The sequence below is a fragment of the Xyrauchen texanus genome, chromosome 13 (genome assembly GCF_025860055.1).
Source record: "Xyrauchen texanus isolate HMW12.3.18 chromosome 13, RBS_HiC_50CHRs, whole genome shotgun sequence".
Taxonomy (NCBI): domain Eukaryota; kingdom Metazoa; phylum Chordata; class Actinopteri; order Cypriniformes; family Catostomidae; genus Xyrauchen; species Xyrauchen texanus.
In genome coordinates, this window is record NC_068288.1 from 39,485,270 (window position 1) to 39,504,340 (window position 19,071).

Below are 19,071 nucleotides of genomic sequence, written 5' to 3' on the forward strand. Positions count from 1 at the left end.
TTCTTGGCATTTGAATATCTATATAGTACCATGAGGTAAATAATTGCAAAATTCTTACATTTTTCCCCCAACTAATGATCCCCCATTAATTTGAAGCTATTTGACAATTATAATACTTTACAAATACTTTATATTCAGAAGTGATTGCTTACCGCACTCATGCAGCATTACTGTTGGAGCTTCCCTCACACTCTAAAAATCAGTAAACTGTATTCTGTGGCTCTTATTAACTGGAAAAGTGTGATAAAGAAAGTGCCATCCACAGCAACTTTTGGGTGTCCACTTAATTTCAGTTTTTGCGAGAGGCAGAAACTTTCAAATGGTCAAAAGCATATGCTCAAAATAGAACAAAACAACACCCCTGTGAACATTAAACAAAGTCATTTTTTAAACTATATGACATCCGTGTCACATTTCCCACTGACCTGAATAGAAATATTGAAAAAAATTCCCAGTATTGTATCCTTTGTTAGATGATGCAGAACTTCCACTGACATCGTCCCTGTATTTGTGCAGTACATGCACAATGTAATGCACAAGCTTGATGGAGCTTGGTTATAGCAGAATTGCAATGTTATTTCTTCCAGGTTGTACAAACCTCTATGTTGTACAATCATCTGCTTTGAATCAAGATTTAAAAAAACGATTAGCTGATTTTACATTATCCTACTTAAAACAAATCTATTCGTCAAAGAAATAAATAAATGTGCATGAAATATTCATTTTAGATATGCAAGTATAAAAACGGTTGCTTGGGACAACAAGCAAATACTCGGTTTACCAGTCATTACACAAAAATCTTTAAAATGCCACAACTGACCAATCAGAATCAAGTATTCCAGAAAGCAATATAATAGAATTGCAGATCTTGATGGAAAGATTTGAAAAAATCTATTCAGATGGTCTCAAGTTGAACCAAAGCCACAATTATTTCTTTCAAATGGTTGTCTAAAGAGCATCTCTGTCTGATTGTTGGTCAAGTAAAACTTCTAAATTATATATGCGAGAGGCATCAGACTGCTGCCTTAGCGATTCTTCACCGTGCATAGTTAACACAGTCAGCGGTCAACCTTGTTTGCAATCCTGCAGAGTGTTTATACCAGGATATCTTTGGCATGCTATCCATTAAGTGTTTTTGTTTTCCACGGTGCAACAAGTACCGCTGAACCTGTTTGTCAGTGACAAATGTGAAAGGCTTGCTCAGAACAGGGGGAAGCAAAGCACCTGCAGCCATTTTAAGCTCCTCCAAAAGGGAATCAAGATGTGTGATTCTGTACACATGATGGCTTAGAAGCCGAAGTCACTGGCAAAGCCACTGGTATGCATATACTGATGGGAGGGAAAGAAAAAGAATGTACTTTTGTCATGGACTAAGATGATGCTTTTCAATCATCTAAGAGCTCAAGCTACCCCCGCAACACAACAAGAGCATCCCCCGTGGGAAAGACAAAGAGACAACACCCACGTTGCACAGCCATAAGCTTTCAAACATCTCTCATTTTACTGCCTCTCTCCCAGTATGTGTCTGTGTGTGTGTGTGTGTGTGTGTGTGTGTGTGTGTGTGTGTGTGTGTGTGTGTGTGTGTGTGTGTGTGTGTGTGTGTGTGTGTGTATACGTGTCTATCTAATATCCTTGGGGAATTTGCTATTTTACCATTATCACTGTCAGATAGCATACAGCTTGAGGAGCTGAATACCAAACGAGCGAGCGACGTTCTGAAATAGAACAAAAATGCATTAACATGGTACATTACTGCAAGATTTTCCAATTTGGTGGTTCTGATTTACATTTTATGAAATGCTGCATCTTTCCTAAAGAATGCATTTTCTTCATCGGAAAACATTTAAATGACACTTCCGTTGTAAGTGCTTCACTGTAACCTCAATTTTGCTTTTTTATAGATAAAGATAGAGATAGAGGGGCAGTGGTGGCTCAGTGGTTGAGACTCAGGGTTACAGACAGAAGATCGGTGGTTCAAGCCCCAGCACCACCAAGATGCCACTGTTGGGCCCTTGAGCAAGGCCCTTAACCCTATCTGCTCCAGGGGCGCTGTATCATGATTGACCCCAGCTTACCTGGGATATGTGAAAACGAATACATTTCACTGTATATATGCAAAAAAGAAGACTTGAGTATAATGTGTGACCAAAATAAAGGATTCTATTCTATTCTTCTATAAAGAGGGACATTTCCAAATCATTTTTATCTACATTATGCCATATATGCTGTCGATTGAGCTTAACTTGTATTAAACCTGGAATATTGCTTTAATTTCTATTAATTGAAATTAACTGCAATTGCAATTTCAAAGGAAATAATCAACTATTAGAATTTTTTTTTTATCATAATCATGCACCCTAGCCTACATTTCTGCAATCCAATAGACTGGAATGAGAGAATAGCACTTGTTTTTGTGAAGAATGTGTGATGACACTTTAACCGAATCCAACGGAAACACTATAACTAGATCTAGCTGGCTGCCTGCAAAACATATTTCGAGGTGAGAGAAACACGCTCATCTTGGTCTCACCTACAGCACCACTAGTCTCTCATTGCATTTCTAACAGAGAAGATCAGAGAGCAGGCCCTGTAGGTGTGCATCTGCAGAAACACTGATAAACAAAGAGAAAACCGAGTAATCATGCAGTGATTATGGAATGATGTCCCATGGATGCAATAGCCATTTTCATGTAGCACTTTAGAATGAGACTATGAAATCCCTGACAACACAGTGTTGCCACACAATGTAAAGACTCTAGCAGGTCAGATAATCCAGTGATGTCATCAGATTTCATCAGATCATTTGTAACCTACTCATTCAGATAAAACTGGTGACACTGAACACCGCAGGAGGAGCCCAATGAGTTTTAGTCAGAGTAAATGAAAAATTAGGCTGTGAGGAATAGATTAACAGCAATGTTTCCTTTTAATATTTGTTCTTGCTGAGCAAAACCAATTTCCATATGGCGAAACTTTAGGCCAACCAAGCAGAAACATACAGAATAAGATTTTTTTAATCAATTAAAATTTTAAATGAAATAAATTAATTGTTATACATTATAAAACATATTAAAAAATAAAATATAAAAATATAGCACATCTATATACAGTATGTATATATATATATATATATATATATTAGTTAATATTTTTTATAATGTATAACAATTAATTTATTTAATTGCTATATATATATATATATATATATATATATATATATATATATATATATATATATATATATAATTTTATTATTAAATAATATGTATTTAAGAGCAATTCATAATAAATCATTTTAAGTAATACTATTTATTTTTAGCAGTATTAGTAGTAGTAGTAGTAGTAGTAGTAGTAGTAGTATTAGCTAGAGCACATAATGTATATTACTGTTATATTCAAGGGGTGAGGGAAGAGAAAAAAATTGGTCAATAATAATTATAATGTGTGACCTCTTTAAGGTTCCATACTGCATATGGCGTTAAAAACTTGAAAAAATTGTACCGTTATTGGACATGGTCCTCATGCATTTCTCACAACTTCAGTTCCATACTGAAAATCAATGAACATTGTCTAATAAATGAATGATGCCCGTTAAATGATATAAGAAATCTTTAGGTTTTTGCTGGGGTCGACTGTTCAGCCAACTCAACATTGCCAAAAGATTTCATCATTCATTCATCATCATTTTGTTCCAATGTTTTTTGTTGATTGTTTTTTATGTGGAACACAATAAGAAATGTAGAAAGGCATAATGTCAGCGTCTGTCATCATTCAATTTCATTGCATCTTTTTCCCATACAATGAAAGTGAATGGTGACTGGGGATATTTTACCTAACACCTCCTTTTTGTGTTCCATGGAAAAGAGAAATCATGAGGCATTGGAACAGCATGAGGGTGATTATATGATGACATTATTTTTATTTTCGGATAATTTATCCCTGAAAGGCAGTGCAACTTATTGAACCCATTGGACTACATACCGATATAGTCCCTGTCAGCCTCGATTTCATATGCATAAAATGAAATATGGCAAATACCCTGACTAAGGCCTTTAAAACTGCAAGCGCACACAGAGAGATGGACCTGGAAGAAAACTCGGGGATTCATGAACATCTCTGTAGCTTTATTTTCCTCATGTAGAGTCACCAAAATTACCATGTCTCTTATTGCAGCTCTGGCAGAGAATTTTTGCAAACTCCACCCCATGTGGCAGACCACACATTATTAATTGGGGCAGCTCAACGTCAATAAATACATCTCATTATCAAGGTTTTGGTTTCTAGTATGAAGGCATGTCCTCTCTGTTTCATTAATGAGCCTTCTAGCTGGCCCATTTTGCATTTTTAAGGATGTTAGATCTGAAAGAGACAACTCCTCCTCAGCTGCAGTTCTGGATTCTGAAATCACAGGCCAAAACATTTTCTATCAGTAAGCCAGCTTTTGTGCCACATCAGGGTTGGGCTCCCTTTCAAGAACTGCATTTATTGTTTTCGCCCCATAGCTTCTTCCATTCTGTTACATCTGCCAAATTCATGAGATTGATTCTGTTGCTCACTTCAAGAAAATAGAGCGTATAGCGTAGAGCGTACACACACAAACATTCCATGGTTTGTCTGTGTGGTAGGGCGGAGGGTGGGGCCGTGTGGTGATTCTACACACCCGGTCCCTTATCAGGCTAATCAAGCCTCCGAGAGGGATAAAGGCCGACTGCAGAATATGGTGCAAGAGAAAGATTGTTTACGGGCATGTCTGTCATGTGTGTGTTTGTGTCTTTTGTTTAAGTTTCTCATTAAACTATTATTTATATTGTCAAGCTGGTTCTTGCCTCCTCCTTGCTCGTCTAAACCCCTTTACACTGGTGCCGAGACCCGGGAAGAAGGTGGGATGCCCGTCGCGGAGTCCTCGACACTGCCGTCCACCCAGGGGAGCGCCGCTGCCATCCGCCGGTGGATGGAGTAGCCCAACTACCCGGACGTGGTGAACGGCCGCCGTCCGCGAGGTGAGTGGGGACTGGACTCCGCGACCGCCTGGAGCGGTAGGGCCGCTGCCAGGGGCGAGGAGTGTCCCCACGAGTCGCCGGTAATGCGGAGGGGCGTTCTGTCCGCCGGGGCTCTTGGGTCTGACTCCGGTCCACCCTGGGAGGAGCAGCTGTCATCTGCCTGAGAGGGTGGAGGAGTGATCGAGAACCATGCGACGGTGTATCAGAGAACACACCCGGTCCCGTATCAGCCTTATCAAGCCTCCGAGAAGGATAAAGGCTGACCGGAGACGGCAGTGCAACAGAAAGAGAGATTTACGGGCAGATGCCCGACACCTGTATCTGTTTGTCTTTTTATTTAATTAAATATTATTTATAATGTTAAGCCAGTTCTCGCCTCCTCCTTTCCATTAATTCCTTTACAGAGAATTTATTGTTATTTATTTTTGCTTTGAGAAGAAACTTCCAAAGGAGACTTGTTAGAGACTTGGTTGAGACCAGCATTAGTGTTTAGTATAGAATAAGTATAGAAAGAAAAGAATTTGGTTTATTAGCGACAGGAGATAACATTCACTTTACATTAGTATGTGCCTCAGCTAGCAGCGACGAGCTGGCCAATGGTATGAAGTAAACAGTGTTAAAATTGTGGCTAACACTTAACAATAAGTTTCTGTACGTCAACCTGCAATAGCTAACATGAAATAACAACTATCAATACTTTTACAGCATTTATTAACCTAAATTAATGTTCATTTCTATCTATTCATTAACATGGGGCATATGAACGAATGGTAAATAACAATGAACAATAGTATTTTTAAATGAAACATTAACCTAGATTAAAGGTGCACTCAGTAACTTTTGTCTTTGAGTCATCTTGGACATACACTGCCACCTAGCAGCTTGGATGCAGCATCATTTAAAATAGATCTCAGTTTCAGATGCCATTGTAGAAATGTTGTATTTACAGTCAGCCATGATTACTTTAATGAATGAGTGAAAGTGTCATATGACAGGACAGTTATTAAGATTAAGCGAGTAGTATTGGGCTGATCTTGTGATTCTAACACGGCAGCCCCCATGTGAGGACCCTCTCCATGTAGAATAAAACAGCTTTTATAAGGTTACTGATAAGACTGGTGTCTTCATTTTAATGTGAGTGCACATGATTTAATACATATATTACAAAAATATAATTCATGACTTTAGGAGTTACACTTTTTTTAGTGAGGTAAACAAATTACTTACTGCACCTTTAATGCTTTAAAATAGTCATTGTAAGTTCAATGTACCAAATGCATTATCCAATGTTCAAGAATTGAACCTTACTGTAAAGTGTTACCAAAACATGCATGTGTATGTGTAATCAGAAGTAAGATGCAAACAGAAATTGAAACCTAATACATGTGTTGTTGTTGTTCAATAGAGGATACATATGACCTTATTTACCCTGCAGTTGTATGTTCAACTTTAAATTGTATATCTTAATGAATATATATTTAAGAGTATTTTTTCATTTTCACATGAACTTTTCTGCCACTGTCGTTTCTGATGTTTATAATCATTTCTCACCTTCATAGTCATTGATGTAACTTAATATATACCGCAATGTGTTGACATGTTGTTTATGGTCTTATTCTAACTAATAAGAGGAATTTGTGTTATGCATTTTTCTGTGTTTTAATGTCTTGCATTGATGGCTGTTCCTGAATGTTTTGTGTGTATATGTTGTATGTGTGCACGGAGGAGACTGTTTGCAGTAGGGGTTCATTGTTGTTTTAAGTGTGATTCTCTAAACAATTACAGAGTGCATGGCTCTGGCTCTGGCTCTGGCTGACAACAGCCTTAAATAAACACACTGTTTATGAGATCAGTCTTGTGTGTCTTCATTGCAAAGCTACAATACAATTTAAATGTATTTTCTGTAAACGCCTCTTATAAAATGCTATTTTCAGCGGTGCCCGACGAAACAGGAACTGGTTATGCCCACACTCTGTAAACCAGAAATCAAACATGGTGTCTTATGCAACCAGCCAATTCCTTTCTACAGCATGTACAAGTAAATCAAATCAGTAATATTTTTCTCTAAATTTATGGGAAGTATTTATCAATAGTTACCAAAGGTTATCAATAACTACAAAATCCCTTTTGGAGTGATAACTTAATTTTGACTAAATCTGCAATCATGTTATCTATTCTGGAGAGTTCTTTTAGTTTTTTTTATTTTAAACATTTTGTCTGTTTAATGTTAATGATTATTATTTTTATTTAATTTGATTTCCTAGAACATAACAAACCTACACATATCTGGAATCTTACAAAAGATCTTACAAAATGAATAAAAGATAGAAAACAGCCCTTATAACATTTAGGCTGATAAGGTTATGAGTACCTCCTTTTACTGATAAATTACTGAAAACATAATTAATATTATTATTAATTATCATTATTTCAGGGCCTAATTTGTAAAAGCTATATTCATGGAAAGTACCAGTTCTTCATCACAGTCACTACTAGGGCAGTGGTGGCTCAGCGGTTAAGGCTCTGGGTTACTGACTAAAAGAGCAGGGTTCAAGCCCCAGCATCACCAAGACACCACTGTTGGGCCCTTGAGCAAGGCCCTTGAACCTATCTGCTCCAGGGGTGCTGTATCATGGCTGACCCTGCACTCTGACCCCAGCTTAGCTGGGATATGTGAAAAATAAATTATTTCACCATGTATATGCAGAAATGTATGTATAATGTGTGACAATTTATTTATTATACTACTGTCCTTTGGGGTACAGTAAATAACTTTCGTTCCATTTAGAGAAAATGCATAAAAGAAGCTGTGAAGAAAAATCGCATCACTAACCACAACTTCATTTACAGTATTGAAAGTGTAAGTGTGAATGGAGTGTGCTTGCTCTGTAAAAGCATATAATGATATCCACGGCACCAAAGATTTAATTCAAATGGGCGGGCAAGGAGCTGGTCGTTTTCATTTAACCTCTACATGTGGCCCAAGCCTCTGGTGTCACAGACAAAAGGAAATGCCTAATCTTGCGGGGTGAGATAGACGGGAGAATATGATCCAATTGGTCTGAGCATGATGCTGGTGGGCTAGTTAAATGTGCTCATTTCACACACCATTTCACATGAGGCCCTTGTGCGTGAATGTGTATGTGCGATTGGGGGGGGCGTCTGCTCAACGTGATATTGGGACTATTCACCAGACACGACGCCTGTCTCTGGAGGACTTTTTACTGATGCATTGTGAAAAGACTCTCTTAAATATCTTAGAGCTGTAGTTCTAAAACTGTGATACAAGCAAATAACTTGCCCATGTTTTAATTCTCATTTCTGATCCATAAACAATTTCAATATATTTAGTTGCTTTGTGCATCAAAACTTTTGCATATGGTCAAAAAGCAGGTGCTTGACAAAAAAGTCGAGATATCATTCTGTAAGCATTTTGATGCTAGATTTAATGAATGCAGTCTTCAAGAGTGGCCTACTTTTGACTTAGAAATACTGCATTCAGCACTAAATTGTGAACATGGTAGGCCTATTCATAATGTAACCAGTCTGACAGAGGAATTCTAAGCGCTTCTAGATTCTAGCATTTTTAGTTTTAGTTTTAATGAGTCAAATATACGGCATTACATCTTTTGTGCTAAACAGTAGCAAGGAAGTCATGTGGGTGTGGAACAACATAAGAGTGAATAAATAATGACAGAATTTTAATTTTTTCGGTGAACTATCCCCCCCTCATGCTTGTGGTCAATTTGCTTTGTGCTGGAAAGAAAAATGAAAGGGTGGTACTGATTTGTACATGGTCTGTAAAGTTTAAGAACCCTTGAGTAATATACTGAATGTTGTTAAAAATCATTCTGTTTGAATCGTGTGGGTTGAGCTAATAGGGATCGTTGCACAGGGTAATTCCTGCTATGTGGGAAGCAAGGGCAAAGATCAATACAACAGCACAAAATCTCCTCAGGTGGGTTAATGGTGAGTTTCACTCCAGAGGCAAAATTACAGTATGCGGTCAATCAGATAATGATAAACGGTGGTCAAATAACAAAAGGTTCTTTGCAAAGAAAACTATGTAAGGAAATTGGAACTGAACAAGTAGCATGTTAAAAATGTTTTTTTTTTAAATGCAATTATTTTGTTCAAATTTATTACAAATGACATTATCAACATAGCAATTTGAGTGGGGAAGATGTATTGAAAAATGTACATACATTTTCAAAATTACCCTTTTTTCATTAGTGACAGCATGCATTCAAACCCAAATGGACTACACAAGTTTCCGCAAAACCTGATGATCCATGTTATCCAGCATGATTTGGCAATACTCCACATAGCATCCCGTTTGCTTCAATGGAAGCAAAGAAATCTGACATTTTGTATAAAGTAAATTTAACATGGTCAATGTCACATATTTGCCTAGAATTAATAAGTGAACTAGGATTATTGCAGAATTGTAAATATTCCTTCGGTAACATTTTACAACATGGTTCTAACAATGAACAATTTTTAACTTGGTTAATGTTAATGTCAACATCCTAAAACATTTTCAAAATCACAAGTTGTATTTGTTAACATTAGTTAATGCACTATTGACTAACATAAACTAATAATGAACAATTGTATTAAGATTAATAAATTCTGTAAACAAAATCTTTCTTTCTCTCTTTCTTTCTTTCATTCATTTATTCATTCATTCATTCATTCATTTGCTTGTTCATTTGTTCATTCAACATTAATATTTGGGTTTGACATAGTATATACAAATTTTGCTTGTACAGATACAACTTCTGCACAGGAAAAGTCAAAACAAATTTAAGAGTAGCATATAATTCATTACCCATTTTTAATTTGCCTGTCATTTTTTTTTTACAACTCACTGTTCTGCCACATGACTAATGGCTATTTACACATCATTTATCATTGTGGGATGCCAAAAATATCTTTTTTTGCTTTTCAAGCAAGTCTTAAATCAAGCTTGGATGTAGTCGAGTGAACAAAGACGATTTAAAAGAACATTTAGAAAGAGAAGAACTTTTGAGCGATCCACGTGACTTGCATTCTGACGCCTAGGCAGATGTGGGCCTAATGAGTTGGCTCACACTAGAGAGGTGGACAATACCCCGCAAGCATCGCACTGAAATGAAGCGATGCTGAGTGCATGCCAGACTACAGAGTTCCTCGTTTCATATAGTCCATTGAATTCCTCTAAGGGGGTACGATCTTGTGCCACAGATCCTCTTACCCAAAACACTACACGGCCCATTTGCTGTAATAGAGCACATAGGAACGTTGCAGTTGATTGAGAGACACTGTCGGGAATGGCAACAAGGCTTGTTGTGCTGTGCTTTCCCGGCAGTCTTCGAGCAGTTGGCCAGGGTCTTCTAAAGCAGATGGTCAGGACTGAAGACACTCAATATGACCTAATATGTCTCATTACACACACAGACACTTACATAATCATATCCCAAAACATTTATCTATGTGTGACTTAAATAGACTGTAAAAAAAATCTTGTTCTGTAAAGCTGAAGTTACTGCCACTAGCGTCACCAAATGGAACTGCAAAAATAATAATTGTTTCCTGATCTCTCCCGTATGTGCCATTGGTTAAATAAAACAGATATTTCTGTCCCCTATTGATTTAGCCAATGTTGCTGTGTCAGGCTGGTCGGGAGGCTCAAACCAACAGAATACATTTTTTAATGGTGCCATAGAGACACAGTGTTTCAAATTTAAAGGGAAATCAACATTATAATCAATCTTATAGCTGATTCTACAAATAAAGCAGCAATAGGAGAAAGACGAATTTACCTGAAAAGAAAAATAGTAACAATATTAAGTAGCATTCACAATCGCAACTCATTTTACTCCCATAAAAATGCCTTTTGACCTGGCATGGAGGTCAAATTAATTCTTGAGAGCATCTTGACACATCACAATTGTAATATTTATTTTTCAAATCTATCACAACCTTTACTATATTAACATTATATGGATAGTTTACCCAAAAATTATCTAATCATTTACTTACCCTCATGCCATTTCAGATGTGTATGGCTTTCTTTCTTCTTCTGAACACAAACAAAGGTTTTTAGAAAAATATCTCAGCTCTGTTGGTCCATAAAATGCAAGTGAATGGTGATCAGACCTTTGAAGCTCCAAAAATCACATAAAGAAAAGTAATCCATACCACTCCAGTGGTTAAATCTATAATCAGGAGCACTATAATAGGCGTGGGTGAGAAACAGTACAGTGTTTAAGTCTTTTTTTTATTCTAAATCTCCACTTTCACTTTTACATCTGAAAGTCACACATGGTGCCTGTTTAGTTTCACTTTCACATTTGAAGTGCCAATTAGAGTAAAAAAAAGAAATTAAATATGGATTACTTTTATGTTTGCTTTCTGTGATTTTTGGAGCTGCAAACTTGGCACGGACCTTCAGACTGTTCTAACTTTGGTTGCTATGTCGTTTCTAACTGATTGGATTTACAGCTTTTCTGTAACAGAATACCGAAAATCCCCAAAATCCCATAGACTTACATTGATGGAATGTTCAAATGGGCCAAGACTCATTTCCAGATTTCAAAATCCAACTATATTTATCTATGTATCTGTCTAGCCTCACTCTAACAAATAGCTAAAGCACACTAGCTACACTAAACAACCAGCCAGTACACCCTAGCAACAAACCAAAACACCCTTACAATCAGCTAGAACAGCCTAGCAACACCTTGAAACCAGCTGGTAATGCCTAGCATCCAACCAGAACACCTTAGCAACCACTTAGTAAAGCATTGTCGGTCTGTATGATTGTAAGGCTTGTACCATACAACCTTAAAACTTTTAAAACAACCCTAAACAAGGCTTTGTCAAGCCAACATGAAAGTTTTTTTTGCAGTGTATATCTTCACAGCTAACACTCTTCTGACTTAAGCTGTCATGGTGCAGCTTACATCACTTTAAAAATGTAAAACCTGTTAATACAAGTGTAATGATCCTAATATAAACGCTGCCATGTCACAAGTCATAACCAGGATTTGAATTTCCACTGCCTATGATGGAAACCTGAGAAAGAGAGAGAGAGAGAGAGAGAGAGAGAGAGAGATGGAGAGAGTCTGCATCTGATAAAGCCCTACTACTCTGCACTGCAATGATGTACAAACCCAGATGTAGGCGATGACCTGGTATAGGCTATCACACTACACTCACTGTCTCCTCTTCGAGCCCTCTGTGCCAGAGGGTGTCATCAGATAATGTAGGCAGAAAATCCATAAGCAGGAGCCTCTGACACAAGACTAAATTGAGTAAGAATGTGTTTTTATGCTTAGTCAGTTGGTTTAAGTAATTAAGTTGTGATAAGAGACAAACTTGCCCATAGCAAAGGGGTTTGATCTTAAAGAAGACGGCTCATTTGCCGGTGATGATAACAACTTAAAAACTTGCTCATAAGTAGAAAAAGAAATTACAATAATCTTATCAGCACATGACAAAATTTTCCCTATCCAAACCAGGCAAACTATATCTGTGATACTCAATACAACATTCATATATATATATATATATATGAATGTTGTATTGAGTATCACAGATACAGTATATGTATATATAAATCTGTAATCCAAGTAATGTATTTCATGTAAGTAATTACCTTAATTTAAAGTCAGTAACTTTTATCCAATTACAATATTTTAAACTGTAATATGCACACTACTTTTTGAATAAAACGTAATTAGATTACTATAACCGGTTACTTTGAAATCAGATTACACCCAACACTGCTCATAAGAAATCCCAAATAAAAACAAAGCATTGCCCTTGCCAATTTAGCACATACCACAGAAATATCTAGCAAAAATACCAAGGCTTTTGGAAATTAGTGAAAATAATTGGAACAGTTTGTTAGCCACCATGTTAAAATAAGTATTTTGATGTAAATAAACAGTCTTTGAGCATCTGTCAGCAATTGATGTGTATAGCAAATATTTTATATTCAGCAGTCAAATATTTGCAAATCATGGCAAACACGTGCAATGCACACACTGTAGACATACAGTGTGCTATGTATTATAATCATATAGATATTACCCATATGTACAGCAACTGTCTATACAACAGAAAGGTGATAACATGTAAAGAAGCAAGAATAAGGCTTATTTAGCGTATTTAGTCTATGTTCTTTGCAGATCTCATTGGCGGTGAACAATGTTAACCGATAGAGCCTCTCAACAGGAGGAAACCCAGTGTCAAAAGCCATTTACAGAGCAAGAGTCCAACAAAAACTCATGAATAATGTATAAAACCTAGTATTGCTTCTATTTCTACTGAGCAGCACTTACACTAAGGCACGTGATTGGACTCATAAGGAGTGCAAACATGCACTTCATCAACTGAGGTCATCAAGTTAGTGGAGAAAAGTCGCAATATGTCACAGGCCAAAAGTTCACAAGTTGGCACCACACCAGTTTTCTGAGTCGCTATTGCCGTGATGGAAAAGTTCATTAGCTCATTCAATTACGTATATATAGCCATCTTGGTGGAGCCTGAAATCGGCAGTCCTTAGAGTTCCAAGCAAATCCTCTTCCCATTGCTCTAAAAGCTTGCCCAGCATAATGAAGTCTAAAGAAGTGACTTCACACTGCAATAGCTTATACATACTGTATATACCGACAGGCCTGTTTCTCAAATACATACCCTGACTGTTTCTTCAGCAGGCCTTGGTTATGCTAGTGCTGGGCACCAGTAGATATTCTCCAACCAAAGGCCCCAGAAACCTCTTGTTTTAGTGGCAAAACACTGAAATGAAGTATATTGCTTTATGATGAATGATTTTGTAGCACACTTACAAATATCTAGGGAATGAGTCATTGCTGCGACAGCCTCTCTACTTCTCAAAAGTCAATGCACTCCATCAGATATCATTGTAGCACATTATGTACGTAAGTGTCTACTTTTGTTCTACACAGCTGACTCATTAGATCTGACAATATAGTGTTACATGGTATTGTAGTGCAAAGTTGCATGTTGTTGCACAGACTTCTCAATCTCATGTATTAATTGAACAAGTGTGTCATTGTAGAAGTGACGGACAGTTTCTAATAGTTATAGCAGCCACAATCGTGCAATAATAACTATTTTAAAGGAAAAAAACCAATGGTAGCTAGGCATTTGGAATAGTTCAAACAACCCCATATAGAATGCTTTATAAACAAGCTCATATGGTCCAGAAGGCCTCAAGGTTTAACATCTTTAAGGCAGATAACATCTTCTTCCAGAGCTCCATGGGCTGCATGTACTCATACTTCAGTTGCTGCAATTGACCAAGAGACTTCATATGTCAGACAGAATTATCTTTAGAATATATTTATTATATTTATTTATTTATATTGTATTATAGAAATATATTTTTTGAGGGAAATATGTTCCTTGTGGGCATACCCATCTATCGAACTTATATATATATAATTTAAATAAAAACACTGATACTTGACAGGTGATTGGCCTACCATGTGAATCAATGCATATCCATTCGCTCTTACGCAGAGGCGTTGATGCAAAACACTCAAACCTGTTGTTTTAAAGAAAAGTGATAGCCAGAACTTCACATTACTGGGCTATATTCACTATATTCGCAGACTGGAGCAATTCATAAAATAGACATATATGATACAACGCAAAAAGTCTCAACGAATCCGATTCGCCACAGAAGATTACTATAAGATAATTGAACATCGTGCCGTAGCGCACTGATGTTAAATATGTGTTTCAATGAAGCCATTCTCTTTTAAAATTCTCATAGATTTTGAATCTCCCGCTGTTTTTATTCGAAATACCAGAAAATATTGATGTAACATCAACAACAATCAAGCATGCATGCTTTTTTCGCAGGGAATCCGCGAGTGATGTTCAAAGTTGACCCATTTCCACGCTCTTACCGTTCTTCTATCTGCCTCTTCTGTTGCCAAACACCTCCTGCATGTTCACCTCAACAGATTTTTGGGTACGATGGGCCCCCAATTCGCCAAGCTCCATTCCCCGCGTACGAAAAATCAGAAGGAAATCTCCGATCGCGCGATACCAAGTGGAAAAAGCTGTTGCGCTGTCCAGCGAAAGTGGTGCTGAAACGCTCTCAAAGCCGAAGTACTTTCCATTCCTCCAAGTCGCCTCCGTGTCCATTCATTGAATATTGCGAAATGTTGTTCATCTTGTGCTATGAGCTCATTCCTGAAGTGAGGCACCGCACTGAGGATAATTGGAGACACCAGCCCCAGAGCAAAGCAAGGCTGAGATGTAGGCAGTGCTCTTCAGTCGAAGCAGTGCGTTCAACGCCCACATACCCCACTCTATTTGATCACACACACATACACACACTGACTGATGAAAGAGCTTTACTGAAGCTCACTAAGGAAGCTCTAACAAAATGATTCATTTCTTTAATAAATATATCTGGATAGATTGCAGAAATGCGGGGTCTCATAAGCATATTTAGAAAGATTGTTTTAATAAAGCCTACTGGCCTTGTCAAAAAAAATCCAAAAGGAATGCTAATGTAATTTGGAACCAATCCTAATGGGGTTAAACAAGAATACTCTTCTTTGTAGATCCTAGTGGCTATACTAAAATGGCTTTTTTTATTATTATTTCTTTTAGAATTTCAGTTTATCCAGTAAGATCTTATTTGATTCTTAAAATAATTCTGCTTGATACCCTCAGGATTTGTTCCAAATTATGATCGAGATTCCATTAGCACTCCTTTTAAGGTTTTTTGACCGGGGGAGAGAAGGCTCTTCTTTTTAAGTTTTTTATTTATTTATTTATTTTATACTGCATTCTTTACTTTTTGAAGGAAATTACTGGGTTATATAATGTGCTCTAAAAAATAAAAAGACATAGTGAAATATATTTTTAAAACATGGAAATGTCCTGGAGACAATCTTTTTGTTGCATAAAATATATTCCAAAAAGATTCAGGGCATTGATAGCCACTGTGCACTGAGCCAAAGAGGCTTTAAGATGCAAAATGTCTCAAAGGACAATTTTTTGGAATGCAAAATGTATCCATTTATGTTGCTGGTTTTGCAGGACAAATTAAGTCTCAAAGCACATCAGTACAAAACTGGGTTTGAATAAAAGGTAGGCAACGTCTCCATTCGGATGGTAGTCCTGCATTTGAGCCTCCTCCCATGACATCTTAAAAGGAATTCTTGAAGTTAATTTATTCAGATCCATGCATTTGACTCCAATGTCTTCTAAACCATTTCCCCAAGGGATTATGATTATAAAATCCCTCTAATGCAGTATACAAGAAATATTGATAGCTTACAAGTATTCACCTCTGCAGCTTGTTCTTAAAGCAGCCGTTTTATGGTCAATCCTCTTCGTAGATCAGTCAATGTATCAGTTGCACTTTGTGTGGACAATGGACATATACAGAAGAGTTGCAGGCCCCATGGTTCTTATTTGTATTTGTATTATTATTGTATAGTATTTAATGATTTTTTTATTTAATTATAACATATTTTTGTTATTTTAGCTTTACAGTAAATGCATTACTTACAAAAGCTTTTTCTTAGTTGCTTATTTGATGAATATGTCATTTATTCTTGCAATGTATTGTCTCTTTTTCTGTATTTTGTGCCATATAAACTGAGTTTGTATGTATTATGGGGATATTTGGCATTATGTTTTGTCCCATTCAACTATAATTTAATGTTCTAAGAGTTATCTGGGGTAATTTATTATCAGACGCAGTCAATGGTTATCCTCCAATTAAGTATAATGCTGTCCAAATTTATGTGCTTTATTGGTGTAATGGGAAATGTAAGCAAAAACGGTGTACTCGTGCTGTTGACAATATGAATTGTACAACATCACCCCCTTGTGGAGAGAAAGGGAGCTCTTCCTGCCAATATACATTTTTGATTGACATTTCTGCACCTAAAACAGAACGTGTATTTTCTTTTCTCCTTTTTTTTTTTTTTTTTTGTTTTGTTTATTTAACAATTATTTAAAATTAAAACAAAGTATTTTACTGCACTACATCACCAACAACTTTTTTAAATGTGGAAATATAAAGCTCCCTTTATGCTGTGCTTTTCCGTCTCCAAATTTTGCCCCATAGCATGCTAAAAAGCATTAGAGTGTGTTCAAAGTGTCCTGAAGCGCTGCAATGATTGTAAACTACTTCCACAAAAGTATCACATACAGAGCTTAATTTATTTAACTCTAGCATTAATGCTTTGTCCCCATCGGATAGAGCCCATTTTGCCTTGGTGTCTGGCCAACCAGCTTTACAGCCCAGACACCAAGCTGCCAAGCCACTGTAGGAGTGTTTGCCAGCTGGTACTGATAAACTTCTCAAGGTGGTAAATTGCAATGCTGCCAGAGTATCTGCTCATGTTGGCACCATGTCCTAACCAGCCATATATCATGGACATTTTGGTACAGATCTTGTAGTTTTGCATTCATTTACACATGGCCTGTCAGCCACCTCTATTTATATGAAAGTAGACAGAGAACAGCAAATAATGTTGAGATGCCAGATTAAACCTTTCACAGATTCTACTGGCACCACCAGAATAATGACAGAACTATCATATTTTAGTGAAATATCCAATTAAAAAGCTATTGTTAGAGTATCTATTTTGAAGCAACTGTAAATCAAAGACCAAGAAGATAGATTAAATAATGCAGGGAAAGAACAGAGAGATTAAATATAGTCATACTGTGTTTTTCAATACAAAAATCAAAACAAAAGAAATATCCATGGCGTGAAGTTCTTCTGTGAGGAAAAAATTCTGGTGACATTTTCATAAGCCTGGGATTTAGGTAGCAGATATTTGGCAGCAATGAAGACAAATAGCTAGAAGATGGATCATGGGAAGGACCCATTTAGAGAGAATAATTCACACTTAGCATAGCTCACTGTGGACTACATTTATTAACTGGCATTTAAATGTCTCTTGCTAATGTTATGTTAACCTGTACATTATCAGGCCTGTACCAGGAGGGAATAAAACAAATGGCAAACAATAGTGATAGGTAGGGTGAAGCTGAGCTAGACTGGTTAATTCATAAAAGTTTCAGTTAATTCTCTCTCACACACATGCAGCACATTTGCATTCATAAATGACTATGAACGGTAAATCTTTTTCTGATGGCACAATAATCACCATGCAATTTAGTGACATCAGTCTATGCCAGGGCTTGCAACCGGGGGTCTGTGGACCCCTTGGTGTACACAAAGGTATTACAGGGGGTCTGTGGTTTTATATAACAGTACACGATTTTAAATCTAAGTTAAAAACATATGTCTTTTTCCTTAGCTTATAATCAATCCTGATACACTGTGTTGTCTTATATTTTATGTTGTAAGTTTGCTATTTTGTGTATGTTTTTAATTTTTTATTGGAAATTGTTGTACAGCACATTAGTCTACTGATGGTGTTTTTAATTGGGGTCTATAAATAAAATGACCTTGACCTTGACCTATATGTACAAATTGTATATGGTTATTCTGTGAAATCAACCAAATTAAAAAAACTTCCCATGTTGAAAAGTTTTATTTCTCAAAAAAGATAAACAAAAACGATGATGAAAGCCAAAGTATAAAATGCCAAGCATTGATACATTTTACCAAGTAATGCATTTTACAGATTTACCTGTGATTCTGAAGCATACATTCAAACTTCTACCATTGACCTATAAGTGGCAGAGCATTGAGAACATTGGGTCAACACACTCTCCATTGCAAAAGTGTATCCTTTAATTAACCATCTACTTCTGCACCATTAAACAGATACAAAAGAACAAAAGAACAAAATGCTGGGGTGGTGGCTTTAAGCAACGGCATTAAATCATTTAAGTTGAACTCGCAGGCTGAGAATGTGACCAGCAAATAAATTGGTTTTCTTCTTTAATTGTGATTGACCTGGTGCATGGCTTTAGGTAAAAGAAAGATGCCTGAAAAAACTGTGTACGAGCCTTAGCCATACAAACAAAAATCATCAATAATCATTTAAAATAATTCAGACTTTGACAACTGCATCTGTAGTGAACTAAATTCAGTCTCATGTTCATT

The 19,071-nt window shown here is 36.7% G+C and overlaps 1 protein-coding gene across 1 annotated transcript in view; it reads right to left on the bottom strand.

Annotated features, from left to right (window-relative positions):
* LOC127653928 (metabotropic glutamate receptor 4-like) overlaps positions 1-15,219 on the bottom strand; it is a 303,514-nt gene extending 288,295 nt beyond the window's left edge. Inside the window, exon 1 of the mRNA XM_052140793.1 lies at positions 14,927-15,219. The gene's annotated coding sequence lies outside the window, so the exon portion shown is untranslated. The remainder of the gene's footprint in view (positions 1-14,926) is intronic.
* Positions 15,220-19,071: the final 3,852 nt, after the last annotated feature.